This window comes from Ovis canadensis, chromosome 3 (genome assembly GCF_042477335.2).
Source record: "Ovis canadensis isolate MfBH-ARS-UI-01 breed Bighorn chromosome 3, ARS-UI_OviCan_v2, whole genome shotgun sequence".
In the NCBI taxonomy this organism is placed as follows: Eukaryota; Metazoa; Chordata; class Mammalia; order Artiodactyla; family Bovidae; genus Ovis; species Ovis canadensis.
The window spans coordinates 95,358,460-95,374,706 of NC_091247.1; the positions used below are offsets into that span (position 1 = coordinate 95,358,460).

General features: G+C 40.8%; 1 non-coding gene and 1 pseudogene across 1 annotated transcript; one reads left to right on the forward strand and one right to left on the reverse strand.

The window, feature by feature from the left end:
* Positions 1 to 7,393: 7,393 nt before the first annotated feature.
* TRNAC-GCA (transfer RNA cysteine (anticodon GCA)) lies at positions 7,394 to 7,465 on the reverse strand. The gene has a single exon. It is a non-coding gene; the product is annotated as a tRNA-Cys (tRNA).
* Positions 7,466 to 15,178: 7,713 nt separating this feature from the next.
* Positions 15,179 to 15,773, forward strand: LOC138436281 (low molecular weight phosphotyrosine protein phosphatase pseudogene; annotated as a pseudogene).
* The last annotated feature ends 474 nt before the right edge of the window (positions 15,774 to 16,247 follow it).

The following is a 16,247-nucleotide window of genomic DNA, read 5'->3' on the forward strand; positions in this document are numbered from 1 at the left end:
CATCTGACAGTAGGGACCACCTCTATCGGCTTCCTCCACAGTGCCTGGCATGTGGTAGATGCCGGGTACTACTTGTTGATTTCAGAGATGAATGAAAATCATAAAACATGCTTAAAAGGTGGGGGGGGGGGAGAGAGGAGGAGGGAATTACCGCAGTGTTTATAGCTTATTCATTTTTCATGGAGATGGGGATGGAAAATGATGAGATACTGATTGTACATGAAGTTTCCATTAAAAACTTCTTAGGAGCATGGATCCTGGTAAGTCAGAAGATAACCCTTTTGTTTCTGCTGATCGCCTGAATGGGTTCTGGATGAAAAAACTGGTCCATGAGCTCCTCAAGGAGAGACTAGAGAATCTGACTTGCTGTGCAGAGTGTGAATTTCAAGTTTCCCACAGCCACAAAGCAATCCACGAGGGAGGAGCAGGTAGAATAGATCAGCGGGAAGAACAGACAGCAGAATCAGCAAAATTGCAAGAGGCATATGCTTTTAAGCCCTACTTTTGTTATTAATTTCTAATTTTAGTGCATTATGGGCAGACAACATGGTCTATATGATATTGATTCTGTGAAATTTATTATAGTTTCTTTTATGGCCAATTTAAATGTTCTTCTGGCTCAAAAAGAATGTGAATTATTTGTCCAGTGTGGGGTTCTTTTATATCTGATTGATCAAATTTATTAACTGTATTGTTTATATCTTCATTGGTGGTTTATGGTTTAGTTGCTAAGTCGTGTCCGACTCTTTGCGACCCCATGGACTGTAGCCCACCAGGCTCCTCTGTCCGTGGGATTTTCCAGGCAAGAACACTGGAGTGGATTGCCATATCTTCATTATCTCTATTTAAATTTTGTCTTGCTCTCTTGGTGTCTAGGTTTCTAAGAGGAATGACGTTGGAGTTACACAGGCTTAACGATATTTCTCTGTAAGTAAAAATATAAAGACTAATTTATAAAAATTATATGTTTTTCAAATTATGGAGGTTGGGGAGAAACAACAAAGAGAACACAGACCAGAAAGCAAATGAGGGAAAAAGAGAGAGTATTAAAAACCAATCTGAATCTGTAAAAGATGACGCAACTAAGTCTATCTGCTTTACAATAACTGAATGGGATAAACTTGCAAACTAAAAGAAAATACTGTCAGATATAATTTTAAAAAAATAAATGAAAACATATGCTATCAATAAAGATAGCCTAAAATAAAACGGCTCAAGGAGTTTGAAAGTAAAAGAACTAAACAGTGGATTTTAAAAAAACTTGACAAATTGATTCTTAAGTATATTCAAAAGAGTAAATTCAGAGAGTAACAAATATTTGTTGAATGCCTACTGGGTACCAGGCATGTGTTTTAAAGCTGCAATAATGAAAACAACGTGGGGTAGAGCCAAAAGTAGACAAATAGAGTCAGCAGGAACAGAACAGGAAGTCTGGAAATGGCCTTACATGCGCATAAGAATTTAATCTATGATAATGATGATAGCTCAAACACATAAAGAAAAGACAACTTTACTTCCTACTTGTAAAAAATAAACAGCCATAAATATTCAATATAAACTTAAGAGTTTCAACTTTAAAAAAAGGTATCAGATAGACTAAAGATCTAAACATTAAAAATCCCACTTAAGTAATAGAATAAAATTTAGAAGTTTACTTTTCATATTTGGAGTTCCATCTCAACTGCTCAAAGAATTTGAATAAACAGTTCACAAGGGAAATGTAAAGGGCAGTTAAACATGGAGAAAACAAAGCTTAGCCTCACTGGTAGCTTAAAATGATAAATCAATATGACAGCGATACCCAGTGGGGTCAGGGGGCAAAAGGACACCTTTGGGGTATGAACTGCTGCTGCTACTGATAAGTCGCTTCAGTTGTGTCCGACTCTGTGTGACCCCATAGACGGCAGCCCACCAGGCTCCCCTGTCCCTGGGATTCTCCAGGCAAGAACACTGGAGTAGGTTGCCATTTCCTTCTCCAATGCATGAAAGTGAAAAGTGAAAGTGAAGTCACTCAGTCGTGCCCAACTCTTAGCAACCCCACGGACCGCAGCCTCCCAGGCTCCTCCATCCATGGGATTTTCCAGGCAAGAGTACTGGAGTGGGGTGCCATTGCCTTCTCTGGGGGTATGAACTGGCAAAGCCTTTTTGGAGACTAATTCAACATTATCTACCAATCATTTAAAACAGGTCGTCCCTATAATCTGGCAATTACATTTCAAGGACTTTGCCCTGTGGAAATCCTCACATAAGTATACAAAGAACATTGTATAAGGATGTTCATTTCTGCATTAAAACAGCAAAATTCTTGGAGTGGAGTATAAATATCCATTAATAGAGGTGAGGTCACAGCCTATCAGAGAAAAATGCCATGAGCACTGCAGGCTGCTGAGGAAAGGGAAGCTGTAGTCTCACTGGCCCTGTGCTAGGGAAAATTTCTGGCAGAGCCTGCTGGTCGGAGGTCCAGGGTCACTCAGACCTTCAGTCCCACTGGGGACAGGCTCTGGCCTCCCGGTGCCAGCATATTTTTATGCTGCTAGACTTCAGCTTTGGTGACTGACTTATCATTGATTTTGAGGAAAACATTTAAACCCTGGGCCTTTTAGTTAGGAAAATCGTGAAGATATATACAACATCCTATTTTAAAATAAAAAGGTTTAAAGCAGTAAGAATCTCTGCATATTTTATACTGCTGGTGATGGAGGGGGAAAGTGTCTTTGTAAATGGTTCCCTTTCATTTGTGTATTGATTCAACAAATGAGGAACAGACACAGCCTCTCAAGAAGCTCCCTTCATGAGGGGAGGAACTCTTGTGAAGGAATGGATGTGCGTATGTCTGTGTGTGAGCTGCTGAGTCGTGTCCGACTCTGCGACCCCATGGACTGTAGCCTGCCAGCTTCCTCTGTCCATGGAATTTCTTAGGCAAGGATACTGGAGTGAGTTGCCATTTCCTTCTCCAGGGGATCTTCCTGACCAAGGAACTGAACCTGGATCTCCTGTATTGCAGGCGGATTCTTTACCACATGAGCCACCATGTGGACTCGGAATTCTCCAGGCAAGTCTACTAGAATGGGTTCCATTCCCTTCTCCAGGGTATCTTCACAACCCAGAGATCGAATCCAGTTCTCCTGCATTGCAGGCAGATTGTTTACCATTTGAGCCACCAGGGAACGGATATTAAATATTTGACCACAAAAAAGATAAAACTACAAAGTTCAGTAAGCACTGTGAAGGATTATGGGAGCCTGTATTATGGGGTTTATATATAGGGGACTATGTTATAGGGAATATAGGTAGACTTCATTTCAGTTGGTCAGGGATGGTTTCCCAGAGGAAATTACGTTAGGTGAGACCAGAGGAAGGAGTCCCAGAACAGTTTGCATGAAAAGGAAAGGACTTGGAATTTCCCTGGCAGGCCTGTGGTTAAGACTCTACACTTCCAGCTCAGAGGGCTTGGGTTCAATCGCTGGTCTCTCGTTGGGGAACTAAAATTTCACATGTCATGGGGCGCAGCAGAGAAATGAAAAAGAAGGGCTTGTGCAAAAGTCCAAGATAAGGAATTGCTGGGAGCATTTACAACATTAACAAAAGGCTGGTGTGGGCCACTTTGAGAATTTGGAATTTTCCACTAAGGGCAATGCAAAACTGTGGATTAGGAAAATGTTGCTTTTCAACAAGTGTGATTCAGACCCGGCAGTCTCCAGAGCCAATGTTTTTGGCAAGGATGTGGGTATATCCTGCTCAAAACAGTTACCCACAGGAAATTGGGAGGAGAGCCAGGGAGGCAGCCAGAGCACTCTAGGCTAATCTCCCCTTCAGAATGGAGACCCCAGGGGGAGAATGGATATCCCAAGGGGCCCCACTGGCAGTGCCAAAGCACAGCTGCGGGGCTGTTCCGTGAGGCTTTCCTTCCAGATGCGGAAAGTACGCCGAGGGTGTTCTTAGGTGGGGAAGGGGTTCGGGAAATGGGTAAATTGGGGTAAGTTCTGCCATATTGATGGGGAAAATTTGTGCTGCCTAATTTTCCAATTTAAAAATGTTCAGAGTATGAGATTTTAAAGTTTTTAGGTGTTTTCAATAAATTCAAAATTTATAAAATATAAGGCAAATATGTTTGAGATTAGATATTATATTAATTTCCTATTGCCATTTACAACAAATTACCATAACACTGGTGATTTAAAATAGCACACAGGTATTCCTTTAGTGTTCTAGAGGCCAGATATCTGCAGTCAGTATTAACAGTCTAAAGTTGAAGCATCAGTGGCGCTGAGTTCTTCTGGAGGTTCTGAGGGAGAATCTACTTCCATTTCCAAGCTCCTGGACATGCCTGCATTCCTTAGCTCATGATCCCTTCCTCCAGCTCTTGCTTCCATTTTCACATTTCTTACCCCTGTAGTCAAATCTCCCTCGGCTTCCTTCTTATAACAGTGCTTGTGATTATATGTAGGGGCCACATACCTGGATAATCCAAAATAATTTTCCCATTTCAGGATGCTTAACAATCACATCTTCAGAGTCCCTTTTGCCATATAAGATTATATTCACAAATTTAAAGAATTAACATCTGAATATCTTTGGGGCCATTTCAACTTTTCACAGGTATATAGTTGAATACAGCCCTCAGATCTCAACCTATCTCAGATTTTTCCCTCAGCTACAATAATAAAATATCCCTTCAGTTCAGTTCAGTTCAGTTCAGTCACTTAGTCGTGTCCAACTCTTTGCGACTCATGAACCACAGCATGCCAGGCCTCCCTGTCCATGACCAACTCCCAGAATCCACCCAAACCCGTGTCCATTGTGTCGATGACGCCATCCAACCATCTCATCCTCTGTCGTCCTCTTCTCCTCCTGCCCTCAATTTTTCCCAGCATCAGGATCTTTTCAAATGAGTCAGCTCTCCACATCAGGTGGCCAAATTATTGGAGTTTCAGCTTCAACATCAGTCCTTCCAATGAACACCCAGGACTGATCTCCTTTAGGATGGACTGGTTGGATCTCCTTGCAGTCCAAGGGACTCTCAAGAGTCTTCTCCAACACCACAATTCAAAAGCATCAATTCTTCAGTGTTCAGCTTTCTTTATAGTCCAACTCTCACATCCATACATGACTCCTGGAAAAACCATAGCCTTGACCAGGTGGACCTTTGTTAACAAAGTAATGTCTCTGCTTTTTAATATGCTATCTAGGTTGGTCATAACTTTCCTTCCAAGGAGTAAGTGTCCTTTAATTTCATGACTGCAATCACCATCTGCAGTGATTTTGGAGCCCAAAAAATAAAATCTGACACTGTTTCCACTGTTTCCCCATCTATTTGCCATGAAGTGATGGGACCAGATGCCATGATCTTCATTTTCTGAATGTTGAGCTTTAAGCCAACTTTTTCACTCTCCTCTTTCACTTTCATCAAAAGGCTCTTTAGTTCTTCACTTTCTGCCATAAGAGTGGTGTCATCTGCATATCTGAGGTTATTGATATTTCTCCCAGCAATCTTGATTCCAGCTTGTGCTTCCTCCAGCCCAGTGTTTCTCATGATGTACTCTGCATAGAAGTTAAATAAGCAGGGTGACAATATATAGCCTTGACATACTCCTTTTCCTATTTGGAACCAGTCTATTGTTCCATGTCCAGTTCTAACTGTTGCTTCCTGACCTGCATACAGGTTTCTCAAGAGGCAGGTCAGGTGGTCTGGTATTCCCATCTCTTTCAGACTTTTCCACAGTTTCTTGTGATCCACACAGTCAAAGGCTTTGGCATAGTCAATAAAGCAGAAATAGATGTTTTTCTGGAACTCTCTTGCTTTTTCCATGATCCAACAGATGTTGGCAATTTGATCTCTGGTTCCTCTGCCTTTTCTAAAACCAGCTTGAACATCAGGAAGTTCACGGTTCATGTATTGCTGAAGCCTGGCTTGGAGAATTTTGAGCATTACTTTACTAGCGTGTGAGATGAGTGCAATTGTGCGGTAGTTTGAGCATTCTTTGGCATTGCCTTTCTTTGGGATTGGAATGAAAACTGACCTTTTCCAGTCCTGTGGCCACTGCTGAGTTTTCCAAATTTTCTGGCATATTGAGTGCAGCACTTTCACAGCGTCATCTTTTAGGATTTGAAATAGCTCAACTGGAATTCCATCACCTCCACTAGCTTTGTTCGTAGTGACACTTCCTAAGGCCCACCTGACTTTACATTCCAGGATGTCCCGCTCTAGGTGAGTGATCACACCATTGTGATTATCCAGGTCATGAAGGTCTTTTTTGTACAGGTCTTCTGTGTATTCTTGCCACGTCTTCTTAATATCTTCTGCTTCTGTTAGGTCCAGACCATTTCTGTCCTTTATCGAGCCCATCTTTGCATGAAATGTTCCCTTGGTGTCTCTAATTTTCTTGAAGAGATCACTAGTCTATCCCATTCTGTTGTTTTCCTCTATTTCTTTGCATTGATCGCTGAGGAAGGCTCTCTTATCTCTCCTTGCTATTCTTTGGAACTCTGCATTCAAATGGGTATATCTTTCCTTTTCTCCTTTACCTTTCGTCTCTCTTCTTTTCACAGCTATTTGTAAAGTCTCCTTAAACAGCCATTTTTCTTGTTTGCATTTCTTTTTCTTGGGGATGATCTTGCTCCCTGACTCCTGTACAATGTCACAAACCTCCATCCATAGTTCATCAGGCACACTGTCTATCAGATCTAGTCCCTTAAATCTATTTCTCACTTCTACTGTATAGTCATAAGGGATTTGATTCAGGTCATACCTGAATGATCTAGTGGTTTTCCCTACTTTCTTCAATTTAATTCTGAATTTGGCAATAGGAAGTTCATTATCCTAGTCACAGTCAGCTCCCGGTCTTGTTTTTGCTAACTGTATAGAGCTTCTCCTTCTTTGGCTGCAAAGAATATAATCAATCTGATTTCGGTGTTGACCATCTGGTGATGTCTATGTGTAGAGTCTTCTCTTGTGTTGTTGGAAGAGGGTGTTTGGTATGACCAGTGCATTCTCTTGGCAGAACTGTTAGCCTTTGCCCTGCTTCATTCTGTACTCCAAGGCCAAATTTGCCTGTTACTCCAGGTGTTTCTTGACTTCCTACTTTTGCATTCCAGTCCCCTATAATGAAAAGGACATTTTTTTTGCGTGTTAGTTCTAAAATATCCCTTAATAATCCCAATACTCTGGTCCCTAAACTGATTATGTTTTTTTAAAAACAGTTTTACTGAGGTTCAATGTATATGCCATGAAATCCACCCATTGTAATTACATAAGTGAAAGTGAAAGTGAAGTCTCTCAGTCGTGTCCGACTCTTTGCGACCTGGTGGACTGTAGCCCACCAGGCTCCTCCGCCCATGGGATTCTCCAGGCAAGAATACTGGAGTGAGTTGCCATTTCCTTCTCCAGGGTATCTTCCCAACCCAGGGATCGAACCTGGGTCTCCTGCATTGCAGACAGACGCTTTACCGTCTGAGCCACCAGGGAAACCCCCATAAGTATATACACAATTATTTTTAGTAGATTTTTAGAGTTATGCAACTATCACAGCAATCCAGATTTAGGACATTTCCATCAACTCAAAAAGTACCCTGTGCTTATCTGCAGTCAATCACCACTCCTAAGTCCAGCTAAGGCATCCATTAATCTACTTCTATCTGCATAAATTTACCTTTTCTGGGCTACTTATGAATGGGGTCGCCATATAGTCTTTCGTGTCTAGCTTTCACTTAGTATGTTTTTGAGGTTCATCTGTGTCAGAGTGTGTATCAGTAATCAGTAGTATTCCTTTTTATTCCTGAGTCATATTCCATTTTAAGAGTAAATCGCATTTGTTTATCCATTAACCTGTTGATGGACATTTGGGTTATTTCCTGATTTGGGCTCTTACAAATAAATGGTGCTGTGAATATTCATATATGAGTCTTCATGTGGACGTATGTTTTCATTTCTTTGGCTAGATACCTAGGAAGGGAGAAACTACCAAGCTGTTTTCCAAAGTGGCTGTACCATTTTCCACTCCTATTTGGAAAGTGTGAGGGGTCCAGTTTCTCCACATCCTTGCTTATACTTGTATAGGATATCCTTTTCCCATTGAGTTGCTTTGGAAACTTTGCCAGAACTAAATTGACTTTACATGTGAGGGCTTATTTCAATTCTATTCCACTGGCCTCTATTTCTGTCTTAATGCCAGTACCATGTTTTGTTTATTACTGTAATCTTGTAGTAAGTTTTGAAATCAGAAATTGTGAGTTCTCCAATTTTTTTTGAGATTGTTTTGGCTATTCTGGATTCTTTGCATTTCCATATTAATTTTAGAATTGGTGTGTCAATTTCTGCAAAAAACAGAGCTGGGATTTTAATAAGGATTGCATTTAATTTGTAGATCAATTGGGGCAGTATTATTATATTAACAATAGTAGTTTTAAATTTCATAGCATTTTCTGTATGCAAGATCATGTCATCTTTGAATAAAGACAGTCTTACTTCGTTTCCAATGTGAATGGCTTTATTTTTATTTTTTTACTTTTTGGCCTTGTCACACTGACTAAAACCTCCAGTACAATTTGATTAAAAGTGGCATCAGCAGATATCCTTGCCTTGTTCCAGGTTTATAGGGATGCAGTCTTTTACGATTACATATAATGTAGACTGTAAATTTGAGTTAGATACCCTTTATCACATTGAGAAAGTCCCCTTTTATTCCTAGCTTAAGAGTTTTTATGCTTATGTTTATTCCTAGCTTAAGAGTTTTTCAAATGCTTTTTGTGCATCTCCAGAAATGATCATACGGTTTTTGTCCTTTATTTTATTAACATGGGATTTACCCTCATTGATTTTCAGATGTTAAACCAGCCTTGCACTCCTGGGATAAAGGTGACTTGGTTATAGTGTATAACTCTATTTAAATGTTGCTGGATTTTATTATATAATGTGTTAAGGATTTTTGCCAAATATGTTTGTAAGGGATATTGTGTAGTTTTCATAGAATAATTGGCAACTGTTCCCTTCTTCTCTGCTTTATGAAGGGATTTATTGTTGATCAGTCGCTCAGTCATGTCCTACTCTTTGTGGCCCCATGGACTGCAGCATGCCAGGCTTCCCTGTCCTTCACTATCTCCCTGAGTTTGCTCAAACGTTCCCTTCTCCTCATGCCCTCAGTCTGTCTCAGCATCAGGGTCTTTTCCAGTGAGTCAGCTGTTTGCATCAGGTGGCCGAAGCGTTGGAGCTTCAGCTTCATCATCAGTCCTTCCAGTGAATATCCAGGGTTGATTTCCTTTAGAATTGACTGGTTGGGTCTCTTGTTGTCCAAAGGACATTCAAGAGTCTTCTCCGGCACCACAGTTAAAAAGCATCAGTTCTTTGGCACTCAGTCTTCTTTATGGTCCAACTCTCACATCCATGATATGACCTCACAGGAGACCGACCCAGTCTTGCCGTGAGTGTGTGGGAGTCTCCAAGAGAGGTGTGGGTTGACAGTGGCGTGCTGTCGGGGCAGGAACACCAGCAGCAGCAGTCCTGGGAGGCGCGGTGCCTCGACATAAGCTCTCTTGGAGGAGATCGCCATTAGTCTTACCATAGAACGTATAGCCCATCATAGAGACTGCAGACTCCATGACTGGGCCACCTCAGGCCAAGCAACAGGGAGGGAGCACAGCCCCACCCACCAGCAGAAAACTGGATTAAAGATTAGGGAAGCCTGGCCCTGCCCACTAGAGCAAGAACCAGCTTTCCCCACAGTCAGTCCCTCCCATCAGGAAGCTTGCACAAACCTCTTCATCCATCAGAGGACAGACAGAAGAAATAAGAGCTTCAGTCCTATGGCCCCCAGAATGAAAACCACAGTCACAGAAAGCTAACCTCACATGGATCACACCTTGTGTAATTCACTGAAACTATGAGCCATGCCGTGCAGGGCCACCCAAGAGAGACGGGTCATGGTGGAGAGTTCTGACAAAATGTGGCCCACTGGAGAAGGGGATGGCAAACCGCTTCAGCATTCTTGCCTTGAGAACCCCATGAGCAATATGAAAAGGCAGTAAGAATTTATAAAAGATAGTATTATATCGCCTTTAATTATCCAAAAGAATTCCCCAGTGAAATGTTCTGGGACTGAGCTTTTCTTGGTAGGAAAATTTTAAGTATGAATTCTGTCTTGCTATCAGTCTACTCAGATTTTCTATTTCTTCTTGAGCCGATTTTTATAATCTATATCATTCTGAAAATTTGTCCATTTCAACCAAATTTTTAAATTTGTATTTTACCCCCATATATTCCCTTACATTTGTAAAATATTCACTTTTATTCTTTTCATTTATTTAGGGTCAGTAATGATTTTGTAATTTGTCTTTTTTTTCTCTTTGTTATTCTAGCTAAAGATTTGTCAGTTCTGTTAATTTTTTCCAAAATACCAGCTTTTTGTTTTAAAAGTTTTTTCTCTGTTATTGTTTTCTATTTCACTTACACTCTAATCTTTACTATTTTCATCCTTTTTCTTGTTTTGGATTTAGTTGGCTCTTCTTTTTGCAGATTCTTAAAGTGAAAACTGCTTCTTTTCTAATCTAGATGTTTAAAGCTACACATTCCCCTGAAAATACTGCTTTTACTACATCCCCCAAATTTTGGTATGTTGAATTTTCTTTTTTATTAAGTTTAAAAGATGAATGATTTTTCTTGTGATTTCTTCTTTGACTCATGGGTTATGTCTAAATGTGTTGTTTAATTTCCAAATATTTGGAGATTTCCCAAATTTCTACCTACCCTCAATCCTTTATCAATTTAATATTATATAGGATTTTAATGTGAAGTTATTATAGATGCACTTTCTATTTATTTTCATTGGTCTTAAGTTTGTGGTTGTTCTTGCTATTGTCCAGACAACACAAAATTTTACCAGTGTATTTAATCACGCTTACTCTATATATTTCTGGCAAAGTCTTCTGAATATGTATCTCTTCTTGTTTGTGCACTTCCTCCAAAATGTCTTAAATTTTTTATTATAAAATTTTCATACTTCTAAGAAAATAAAAATGATAGTACAATGAACATCAATATATCCCTCCCCCATAACATTTTTTAAACAGTTTGCTTTATATATTAGGTTAAACAATTCAGAATCCTTCCATTGATATTTCAGTTTGTCCTTCCTTTTCAGCTCCCCAGAGATATTTTTAATGTGTTTCTTAGTGCAACAAGCATTTTGAAACTTTATTGCCTGAGAAGTTTTTAAATGATAGTTGATTTATAATGTTGTGTTACTTTATAGCATAGTGCTATAGCATAGCACTTTGCTGCTGCTGCTGCTAAGTCGCTCCAGTCGTGTCCGACTCTATGCGACCCCACAGACGGCAGCCCACCAGGCTCCCCCATCCCTGGGATTCTCCAGGCAAGAACACCGGAGTGGGTTGCCATTTCCTTCTCCAGTGCATGAAAGTGAAAAGGGAGAGTGAAGTCGCTCAGTCGTGTCCAACTCTTCTCGACCCCATGGACTGCAGCCCACCAGGCTCCTCTGTCCATGGGATTTTCCAGGCAAGACTACCGGAGTGGGGTGCCATTGCCTTCTCCAAAAAGCACTTTACTTTATAGCATAGTGATTGTTTTCTTTTTCAGATTATATTCCGTTATACATTATTACAAATTATTGAATATAATTCCCAGTGCTATACAGCAAATCCATGTTGCTTATCTATTTACGTGTAGTAGTTTGTATCTGTTAATCCTATATTCCTAATTTGTCTATCCCTCACTCCCCTCTTTGGTCACCATAACTTCGTTTTCTGTCTGTGAGTCTGCTTTGTATATAGATTCACTTGTGTTATTTTTTAGATTTCAGATATAAACTGTATCATATAATATTTATCTTTATCTGTCTGACTTACTTCACTAAGTATACTGTTCCCTAGGTCTATCCATGTTGCTGCAAATGGCCACACTCCATTCTTGGTTAGGACTGAGTATTGTGCCATTGTAGGTATGTATGCCACATCTTAAATCAGTTGTCTGTTGATAGGCACTTGGGTTGTTGCCGTGTTTTGGCTTTTGTACATAGTGCTACTTTGAACATTGGGGCATGTGTATCTTTTCAAATTAGACTTTCTTTTTTTCCCAGATAATATGCCTAGGAGTGGGATTGCTGGATTATATAGTAGTTTTATTTTTAGTTTTTAAGGAACCTCCATACTATTTTGCATAGTGACTATACCAATTTACATTCCCACCAACAATGCAGGATGATTCCCTTTCCTGATACATTTTTTTCACTCTTTTCACATTTGAAAGATAGTTCAGTTAAGTCGCTCAGTCATGTCCTACTCTTTGTGGCCCCATGGACTGCAAAACGCCAGGCTTCCCTGTCCATCACCAACTGCTGGAGCTTGCTCAAACTCATGTCCATCGTGTCGGTGATGCCATCCAACCATCTCATCCTCTGTCGTCCCCTTCTCCTCCTGCCTTCAGTCTTTCCCAGTATCAGTGTCTTTTCCAGTGAGTCAGTTCTTCGCATCAAATAGCCAAAGTATTGGAGCTTCAGCTTCAGCATCGTCCTTCCAATGTATATTAAGGACTGATCTCCTTTAGGATTGACTGGTTTGATCTCCTTGCAGTCCAAGGGACTCTCAAGAGTCTTCTCTAACACCACAGTTCAAAAGGATCAATTCTTCAGCACTCAGCTTTCTTTATGGTCCAACTCTCACAACCGTACATGACTACTGGACAAACCATAGCTTTGAAGATATGGACCTTTGTCAGCAAAGTAATGTCTCTGCTTTTTAATATGCTGCTAGGTTGCTTATAGCTTTTCTTCCAAGGTGCAAGCATCTTTTAATTTCATGGCTGCAGTCACCATCTGCAGTGATTTTGGACCTCAAGAAAATAAAGTCTATCACTGTTTCTATTGTTTCCCCATCTATTTCTGCATGAAGTGATGGGAATGGATGCCATGATCTTAGTTTTTTGAAAGGTAAGTTTTAAGCCAGCTTTTTCACTCTCCTCTTTCACTTTCATCAAGATGCTCTTCAGATCCTCTTCCATTTCTGCTGTCAGGATGGTATCATCTGCATATCTCAGATTATTGATATTTCTCCCAGCAATCTTGATTCTAGCTTGTGCAGCATCCAGCCCAGCATTTTGCATGATATACTTTGCATGTAAGTTAAATAAGTAGAGTGACAATATACAGCCTTGACGTACTCCTTTCCCAGTTTGGAACCAGTCCATTGTTCGTGTCTGGTTCTAACTGTTACTTCTTGACCTGGAGGTCAAGATTTCTCAGGAGGCAGGTCAGGTGGTCTGGTATTCCCATCTGTTTAAGAATTTTGAAAGACAAGCTGGCTGTAGACAAAATTATAGGTTCCAAGTTATTTTCTTTAGTACTTAAGAAACACTGTTTCATTGTCTTCTTGTGCCCAGGGTTGTAGGTGAGCAGTCTAACACCAATCTAACCCTGTTAAAATTTTCTCTTTGGTTTTAATGGGGTTTTTTTTTCTGTTTTTGTTTGCTGTTGTTGTTATTGTTGTTTTTTCCACACTGTTTGTGGGATCCTAGTTCCCCAAACAGCACTCTCATCGGGGAAGGTGCGGAGTCCCAACCACTGGACCAGCAGAGAATCCCCTCTCTGGTATTTTTAAATTTTACCATCTAGTGGGTTTTCATTTCTCTCTTTTATTTTCCACTCTATGGCCTTTTCAATCTGGTCATTCATTCTTTTTAAACCTGAAAAAAAAATTTAGATCCTTTGTTCTTCAAATGTATTCCTCTTTTCAGTTTTACTTTCTCCTGAATTCCTGTTGCATGGGTGTGGGCATTCTACTTCTATCCTTCTTATTTCTTAAATTTAATTTTTTATCTTCTCATTCTTCAATGGGTCCTTCTTAAAGTGTTTCTCAATATGGTATTCAAATCTATTTTTGTCAGTTATATATCTCATTTATTGTGTTGTTTCAACTATTATCTTTTTCATATCAATACTTTCTTTTGACTCTTGTAAGTGTTTTCCTGTTTTTCTTTTACACTGCTAATATATCTTTTGTGTATTTGTAGAACTGATTTGAAATCCTTAGTCCATCTCTACTAATGAATTCTGCTGCTTCTGTCCTGCTGTTTCGGATCTTACATGTTGTGATTTTATTTTTCTTTTGGTTTAATTTTACTCTGTGAGTATCTCAACATTTTTGGCTTGTGAACCCCTATTCCCTGGGGGTATTTACTGTACTGCGTTTGAGGGAAGGACAGAAGGCCATTCAGTGTCTGCCAGTCTATTAACTTCAAGGAGAGGACACAGCCTCAGATCTCAACTGGAGTACCCCAGGCATCACACAATCACAGGTCATCACTCCTGCTTGTTTGCATTTGGTCCCAAAACTCCTTGGGTTCTTGATTTCACTTTCTACCCTGTGCTGAAAGGAAGCTCCTCTGTTGATTTGAGGGAGGGGCCAGCCTGGGAATTTGGAGAGCAAAAGATGGGGTGAGGGATTGCTCAAAAACAGTTGTTCCCCAAGGTCATCAACTCTTGACCCTGGCAGGGCTTTATGCTGCCCTAAGTTCATCCCCGTAGACACCTGACCGGTGGTCTGAGCCACTGCATCTGTAGTTCTGCAACAAAGAATAGACAGTGATCATCCAGTGCAAAGATGCGGATGAGGCAAGAGCAAAACACCAGTCACTCCTGCACACCTGTGGTCAGTTAATCTCTGACAAAGGGGGCAAGAATATGCAATGGAGAAGAGACAGTCTCTTCAGCAAGTGATGCGGGGAAGGCTGGACAGCCACATGTACATCAATGAACATTTATTTGATTGATTTGAACAGTTCCTTCAATTTAAACATTCCTTCACACCATATACAAAAATAAACTCAAAATGGCTTAAAGTCTTCAGTATATAAACATATATGTGCTACCATAAAACTAGAAGATAACAGGTAAAACATCATCTGGCATAAATTGTAGCAATATTTTCTTAGGTCAGTCTCCCAGGATGATAGAAACAAACGCAAAAATAAACAAATGAAACCTAATCAAACTTACAAGCTTTTGCACAGCAAAGGAAACCATTAACAAAATGAAAAGACAACCAGTGGACCAGGAGAAAATATTTGCAAATGACGGGACCAAGAAAGGCTTAATTTCCAAAGTAGGCAAACTCCTCATACAACTGGATAGCAAAAGAAAACAAACACCCTGAACAAAAAAATGGGCAGAAAACCTAAATAGACATTTCTCCAAAGAAGACATTCGGCGCGCGGGTAGATGGCTGAGCCGGTGACCAAGTCAGTGCTGTTCCTATGTCTGGGTAACATCTGTCGATCACCCATCGCAGAAGCGGGTTTCAGGAAACTTGTAACTGATCAAAACATTTCAGATAATTGGAGGACAGACAGTGCAGCAACATCCACGTATGGCTAGGAAACCCTCCTGATTATTGGGGGCAGGCTTGCATGAAGAAGCAAGATCCCCATGAGTCACATTGCCCGGCAGGTTACCAAAGAAGACTTTGCCACTTTTGATTATATACTGTGTACAGATGAGAGCAATCTGAGAGGTGTGAATAGAAAAAGTAATCAAGTTAAAAACTGCAGAGCGAAAATCGAACTACTCTGGAGCTATGATCCACAAAAACAACTTATCATTGAAGATCCCTATTATGGCAACGACGCTGACTTTGAGGCCATCTACCAGCAGGGCGTGCGGTGCTGCAGAGCGTTCCTGGAGAAGGTTCGAGGACCCAGCCGTCCCGCTGTGGCCCAGGCTCGTCCCCCCAGGCCGTGTGGCAAGTGTCAACAGTGTCCTCTCTTCAGCTGACTCACTGTTTCTCACCTGGAAAAATAATTGTAGATGGAACTCAGTCTTTGTGTTTGGCGAAAGAGTAAATAAAAAATCTTTGATTCAGATAGTTTATGGGGTAAGAATTCCTAAGGCAATGGCACCCCACTCCAGTACTCTTGCCTGGAAAATCCCATGGACGGAGGAGCCTGGTAGGCTGCAGCCCATGGGGTCCCTAAGAGTCTGGCACGACTGAGCAACTTCACTTTCACTTTTCACTTTCATGCACTGGAGAAGGAAATGGCAACCCACTCTGGTGTTCTTGCCTGGAGAATCCCAGGGACGGTGGAGCCTGATGGGCTGCCGTCTATGGGGTCGCACAGAGTCGGACACGACTGAAGCGACTTAGCAGCAGCAGTAGCAGACTAGCTAAACCTCCCACGATGCCCCAGTTACAAAAACAGTGGAACAGCCGAAGTAGTGGAGCAGCGCAGTAGACCATAATGAGGTGAA